At 33.3% G+C, this 7,755-nt stretch overlaps 1 long non-coding RNA gene across 2 annotated transcripts in view; it reads left to right on the forward strand.

The window, feature by feature from the left end:
- The window catches only part of LOC136976413 (uncharacterized), a 198,639-nt gene that overhangs the window by 31,996 nt on the left and 158,888 nt on the right, over positions 1–7,755 (forward strand). The gene's annotated exons all lie outside the window — the stretch shown is intronic.

The raw sequence follows: 7,755 nt of genomic DNA on the forward strand, positions 1-7,755 counted from the left end.
CATTTTAATAATTTTAAAACTATTTAGATATGTTGTTTAATAACTATTTAATTAATAGAATACAGCTTGGGAAGAAGTATAAAGTCAAATGTTTTTTCTGATGTCATAAAAAAATTTGCATCTTTTATTATCTGTTTGGGAGCTTTGAGTATCTTACAAACTTTTATGCTGTGTTCTTTGAATTTTCAAAATGCTAAAAAGCTTTGAGACTGAAAGGGGCAAAATACTTGCTTTTAGAAATTGCAGAATGACTGGACATGAAATTTTAAAATTAAAATCTAAGACTGTAGTGTATAATTATCTGAAGAATTAAAAATATGGCCAGCAAAAATGCAGAGATAGACCATCTTCTCTTATCATTTGGGCTTTGCTAAACCAAAATTTTGATATTGGGCTTGAAACCAAGATTCATTCAACATATCAATAATTTATAAATTTCTAGAATATTGATGTCAACATTGTAAAGATTTATTGATTTTTGTTTGACAGCATTAACACTACTTACCGCTCATCAAAAAAAGAGCAGTTGTTCATGGAGCTTATTTCTAAAAAAGAAACAATCAAGTTATCAAATTAGAAAGGAAATCTTGGCACTAGTCAAATTGTGTGTAATATTTTACAAAAGAATGTTCAGTATGCAAAAGTGAAGTCGCATCTTTCTCTTGCAAAACAGCATGAGAGAGAAAAATTTGCCAAGAAACACATTGCTTTTAGACCTCAGTGGAAAGATGTGTTTTTGGATGAAAATAAATTCAACTTAGATTGACTAGATGGTTTCCATTGGCATTCATAAAGACAAAGCCTTTTTGGAAGCATGAATTTGAAGGTGGCTCTGTGATGAAATTGAGTTGTTTTGCAGCAAAAGAAACCACCCCAATTATTTTCATACAGTGTAAAACCATTTCACAGACTTATCTCAGTATCCTAGCCGAAAACTTAAGAGGCACTATTGCTGTCTCTGGAGACTATTTGCTTCAGCAGGAGAATGCCTCAATCCACGTGTCTGCTACATCAAAATCATGATTTCAAGCCAGTTCAGTGAAATTGCTTGAGCGGCCAGCCAGAAGTCCTGATTTAAACTCCGTGGAAACCTGTGGGGCATTCTCATCCATGAAACATTAAAAATGGCACATAATATGAAAACAAGCACAATCTGATAAAATTTGTCTGGGAGAAAATCCCCAATCAAACTGTAACTAGACTTTCTCAATCCATGACTGCACAAATGATTAAGATAATCGAAAAGGGTGATTTTCTTAATTATTAACATGTTTACGGAATGTAATTGAAGTTGTCATGCTTTTTCTTAAGTTTCGTTCCATACACAATTTTGTGAAACGGCACTGTATTACTATTGTTATAATTTGACATTAAAGATATTTTAATGTTTTGTAATTTTAAGTGCTACTTTATCTATAAATATGACATAAATTGATTAAAACTTTATGTAATTGTACAAATTTATAATTTTTCCTTAAACTTTTTCGTCACTGTATCTGTATCTGACAGCCTGAAAAAATATGCTACTGGGGCTTGCTCGGCATTAAGTGTTGCATTTCTATCTGAGGAAATCATATTACATACTGAAATGTCATTTCATATGGATATATAATGAGATTAATTTATTTGTACTTGCATGCCAAATAATAATTGTGTGTTTTTCTACATATGGTTTGAGTCATTTTTATTAGTAAATATGTAAATCGATTTCAAATTAAAATGATTAGAATATGAAATTCAAAAACCTGATTGTTGGTAGTTTATTTTTCAATATGTTAATGGTATATTATCCCTTAACTCTCTATGGACTGTCTCCAGATGTTTTGAATTGATAGCGAACAAGAAGTACATGTCTCGAGAAACCTGATTTTCTTAATCCTAGTGTCCAGTTTAAATTCTTTGGATGGACTGATTTTTAAGGACTATAAATATGGTTCTGTATCTTTGTTCTGTATTATTTTATTTTTTGCTAATATTTATTAATATTTTTGATTTTTCTTTCAGCATTCTTTCATAATTTTTATCTATTACATTATTCTTCAATTACTATTTAGGAATATTTTAAAATCACCATACAGTGGAACCTCACTTAACATGTTGACTGCCACGTGACTTTTCAGGATTCTGTTGTAAAACACCAACTTAATTTAATTATATTATATTATTAAAAACTCTACTCAGAGTACATAGTAATAATCAAAAAGCATATAGAATGCGTTTTTCTTAAAATAAAGGTGGTATGAATTATCTCGTAGTTGGCTTATGTAACAGAAAGCTCTTCGCTAAAGCCAAACTATGAGTTAATTTGTGCACAGACACGATTTGTTTTGTCACTTCGCTACAGCCAATCAGAGATGTGCATCTAAATTCATTAGTAATAAATCGGATATAGAGGCGAGCACATCACGTTTACGTCTTTTTTGAGTGTGTTATTTTTTATTTATTTTTATAATCAAATTATAAATATCCCAATATGGATAAGAAAAGACCACTGACTAAAAAACAACTTGATTACTACACTAATCTAAGTGATTCAGAATCCAACAAAATTTTTGGTGAGGATGGTAACGACAGTAGCGATTATGTATCATCTGAGGATTCAAGTGAGGACAGTGATTATGATGTCGTCTCCGAACCTGAAGATGAGACTATTCTCGAACCTGAAGGCAATGACGATGCGTCTCAAGCAACCACATCAAATCCAAACGATAATTTGTGGACAGGAACTCAACAAAATCCTGAACTATTTATTTTCCAAGAAAATGTTGGTTTGAAATTGGATATGACAAATCTTACAGTGCAAATGCTGGTAGACTTATTTTTTCGGAAGAATTTCTTGCATTACTGGTCGAACAAACCAATTTGTATGCTGCACAAGAAATTGTAAAACATAAAGAAATAAAAAAATCTAAAAGGGTATCACACTGGAAAGATGTCAGCACTGCAGAAATGAAAGTTTTTATTGGACTTGTATTACAAATGGGCCCTTGTTCTTTTCCTTCAATAGAACATTACTGGAGCACAAACAAATTGTATAATATAATGTTTTGGCAATCACATGAGAGTCAAAATAAATTCCAATTGTTACTGCATTATTTTCATTTAGTTGATAGCTCAATACCATCTTCTGACAGATTATATAAGGTAAGACCTATACTAAATCATTTCAATAATAATACGCACCAAAACTGTGCGCCTGATAAAAATGTGTGTATCTATGAATCAATGATGTTGTGGCATGGAAGATTGCATTTTCGCCAGTACATAAAAAATAAAAAAAACAAATACGGTGTCAAACTGTATGAACTATGTGAATCCGATGGTATTGTTATGAAAATATCAATTTACAGCGGAAAATCTGAAGGAATTGACAGTAATTTAGGCCACACTACTGATGTTGTCTTACACTTACTTGAAGACTATCTTGATAAGGGATATAAAGTATACATGGATAATTTTTATAATTCTGTTTCTCTTACGAAATTACTGACTACACGAAAAACTTGTGTGTGTGGAACTCTGCGAAATAACAGAAAGGGGAATCCCAGAGATGTGGTAAATCAAAAACTGAAAAAGGGGGAGTTTATTTGGCAGCAAAATGGTCCTGTTACTGTATGTAAATGGAAAGAGAAACGAGAAGTCCTTACCATTTCAAACATGCACGTTGTCGAAATGGTAGAGGTGTTCAATCACAATGGAAAATGTTCAATGAAACCGAATATAATTCGAGATTATAATCATGAAATGTCTGGCATTGACCGATCAGATCAAATGCTATCGTACTACACAGCTCTAAGAAAGACTTAGATGGCCCAAAAAGGTTGCATTACATATTATAGATATATATATACATAATGCGCACAAACTCTTTCAAAAAGCAACTTCTAAAATAAAACTTATAAAGTTTAGAGAAGCATTCGTCAAAGCGTTGATTGGAGAAGAGATTCAACCAGTTTCAAAAAAAATTAGATTGCGACAGCTTCACTATTTACAGAGTATCCCACCTACTCAGGAAAAACAACATCCGACAAAGCCATGTCAAATTTGTACCAAAGCTAAAAAACGCCGAGAAATGCGTTATTTCTGTCCAATCTGTTCAGAGAAGCCAGCCCCTTTGCGTAGAAGATTGTTTTAAAAATTATCACAAACAATAAAAATATTGTTTTGCTTTCGATTTTGAATAAACTTTTTGATATTTTCTGTTCCTGTAAGCCAAACTTGATTTTTTTGTTCTTGCCCCTGAAGCTACCTATTCATATTTACACTGATATACTACAAATTATATCGTAGCTGCACAAATATGGCAAGGAAACAAACTACAATATAACTCGTAAGTAGCGTCCTAGGCAGGAACGGTAACTACGAGTCATCTCGTAGTTGGCAGTCAACGTGTTAATGAGCAAAGTTTCGCATAACGAGTGATGAGGAGAGGGGAAGTCCCAGATCATGCGCATGTTCAATCATGCTATTATCTGTGATTTTTTTTATTTTCTGCAAATTGAATTCGCATTCCAGGTTGGCTCATTCCGTGCTAGAAGGAATGATGATGATGATTCACGCTCCTTAACAATGTACTGTACATTGTATAATTTTCTTTGAATAAACATTATATGTAAAATACCGTATTTACTCACGTATAAGACAATCTTGCATATAGGACGAGGTGTGACTTTAAAGATCAAAATAAAGAAAATTAAATGAAAGAATTGTATTAATACATTTAATCACAAATAACTTATCATCAAATGCATGTATTAAGGCAAACAACCATGTTTTCTTGATGCTATCATCTTTTGTCTACTCGGACTCACCCTCCAAAGCTTCATTACAATTCTCCTCTTTTCCACTCTTACTCCACAAAGCATCGTCCTCTGATCCGTCGAGTGAATTTAAAATGCAGTATTTCCCGAACGACTGCTATCAGATTTTGAATAATGCTTTTCCACGCACCTGATACCTATGTAGCAAAACCAAAATATAATGCACATGACAGGAAAAAGTTTATTTTTAATGATGCAGAATGTACAAATATTCATTAAAAATACCAATTTAAGAAATATGAAATAACTACATTTATAATCATTGCTAAGTGACCAGCTATTTTCGGATCATCTCTTTAAAAGCTACATTCACCTTGACCTTGATAACACTCTGCTATAACGGCAGCATGAACTATACACAGTTCACAAAAATTATTGCAAAAACACAAAGGATCCTTTGCTCGCACATATAAGATGACCTAGGTTTTTGAAGCAGTGAAAAATGTATGAAAACCTCATCTTATATGCAAGTAAATACGGTATTTGAGTATTTTTTTTTGGCATGGAACACATTATTGTATTTTACGTTAATTTCTGTGGAAAAAATTGTTTCGCTGGTTAACAAGTGTTTTGCATTATGAGTAAGGTTCTGGAACGAATTATGCTTGTTAAGCGAGGTTCCACTGTGTGTTGGTTTTCATTTTAAAATTATTTTATAATCTTTTTCTTTATTTGCTAAAATTTAATATTGCTTTGTGTATTTCATGTTCATCGTTACATCTTGTTTAAATTATGTAAAGTACTATTTTTAGTATCTTAGGAAACCGACTATAATTGCGGTCAGTAAAACTTCCGTTAACCTAACAGGTACTTTACGCGGATTCGAGATTAGTTTGCCAGGCCTGGGCTTTTAAGCGTGCACCGAAAAATTAGTAATAATAACGATAAATATCAAGTCAGATCAAAAGTTCAAATATATTTAATTGGCAACTAGAATGTACTACGTACAAATGTCAATAATCCAAACAAAATTTATTAACGAAATTCAACAAGTCAACCCGACAATAAACTCAGCTACTTAGCTTAACTTAATAGTAATTCCCCTTTGAATATTCGACAATCAAATACTTAGAAACTATGAACAAAATCTCTTACTAATTAAACGTCTATCCGTCACCTCACTATACGAAGAAACTATTTCCTCAATCCTTTCGATATCGTCAATCGACACTCCTCTTTAACACCTTGGATCGTCCAATTATCAATCTGGACTTCTATCAGAAAATACTTCGCTTTCGAATTAACCTCGCTCTCAAAGTCGCCTTGATTTGGAATTCACCTCTCTCTTCTTCGGTTAACGTACGGGTTTTATACTGTGAGGTGACGTCACACTTGAGCTGAGTTACTCCCCTTATTTACATACTTAGTTGCTAACATTAATTTTCTTTTCTGGCAGCTTTAAGTTTCCGACAAAGCTTATAAACCGTTTACAAAATATTTATCATAATTTTCTGGGATGTTAAGACGGTTTATCAAGTATTTCTCTACTAGTGATTGTGGGGACTCCCCCCTCCATTTTTTTTCTGCGGACTGTTACTTCCGCCGGGCAGCGCAAGTGCGCAAGATTTTTCCTACGGCGCTTATTTCTCCATGAGTTGTTTTATCTTCATTTTTCATTATTAACAAGAGAGTGGTGGGGAACCTTTGTCCTAAATAAACATAAGCCCCAAACAAAAGATAATAAAACGGAAATAATAATAAAATAAAAATAATGCTCGGACTCAGTTCCTTACAATTATATTATTTATTCATTTTATTATTTAAATTTCTTAAAATTTTACAAATCAGTTAACCTTGCATCAGTATACCCAATCACTCACTCAAATACAGATTGAACCTGTTCTTAAAGTGTGACTAGGGATCAATTAGGAAACTAATTCCATCTTCACAGGTTGGTAGTTATCTGATCTTTTAAGTGAGAAGAGGGCTTTAAGAATTCAGAAGTAATGCAAAACTATGCTGGCATGAAAAACTTACTTTTGCTTATCTTTCTGCAGTAGGATTGATTTCCAATATGCATTGTTGTTTAGATTTATTATGACCACCTATGCAAATGAAGTAAATTGCACTTTTTGGGAGAAGTAGCCACATGATTAACAGGTATTAGTCATAAGCAGATAAATACAGGAATACTGCATCTATTTTTACACAGAAAATGAACAAAGGCAAGGATCTGAAGAGTTCTGAAGGAGATGATTATAAGGGCCAGATGGAAGGGTGCAAGCATCTCTATAACCAATGACTTTGTGTATTGTTCCATCCACTGCTGCTCTAATAGTGATGACAGTCTTCAAATAATGGCAAAGCCACACAAAAGTTTCCACCAAGCAATTGTATTGTGGGCAGTCAAGAATTATCATTGTCCAAGACCAGCAGAAACTTTAACCTGCTTTATTAAGAGCAATAGACTCTTTACAATAATCCATGACCGATGCCAGATATAACTATTTAACAGACACTGCTAGGTAAGAGATTATGCAGCCAATAAAACCCATCAAGACTATTTTGTCAATTCCCTGACATTGGAACTTGTGCCTCCAGTTTGACATCTCAATAAAAATCATTGATGAGTGGAAAACTTGTTTTTTGGACAAATCAAGATTTCTGTTGCATCAGGTTGATGGGCATTGGAGAGTGGGGGTGCACAGCTGCTGAAATAGACCATCCTGATACCCAAATCCCAGCACAGCAAGTTAATCTTGCTGTGCTGGGCTTGGAGGTCAGTTATCATATGGAGGATTGTGAGCTTTATGGCCTTAGTTGATATAGAAGACTCTCCGAATGCTATTAGTTATCTTACCATTCTATCAGATCAGATATTGCACTTTACGGTTACTGTCTTTGAAAATAGTAATGGCATTTTTCAACAGGATAATGCTTGTTGCCACATGGCTCATGTGATCTGAGAATGGTTTGTAAATACAATATTGACTTT

Source organism: Centruroides vittatus, unplaced genomic scaffold (assembly GCF_030686945.1).
Source record: "Centruroides vittatus isolate TY-2023 unplaced genomic scaffold, ASM3068694v2 contig_400, whole genome shotgun sequence".
NCBI lineage: Eukaryota > Metazoa > Arthropoda > Arachnida > Scorpiones > Buthidae > Centruroides > Centruroides vittatus.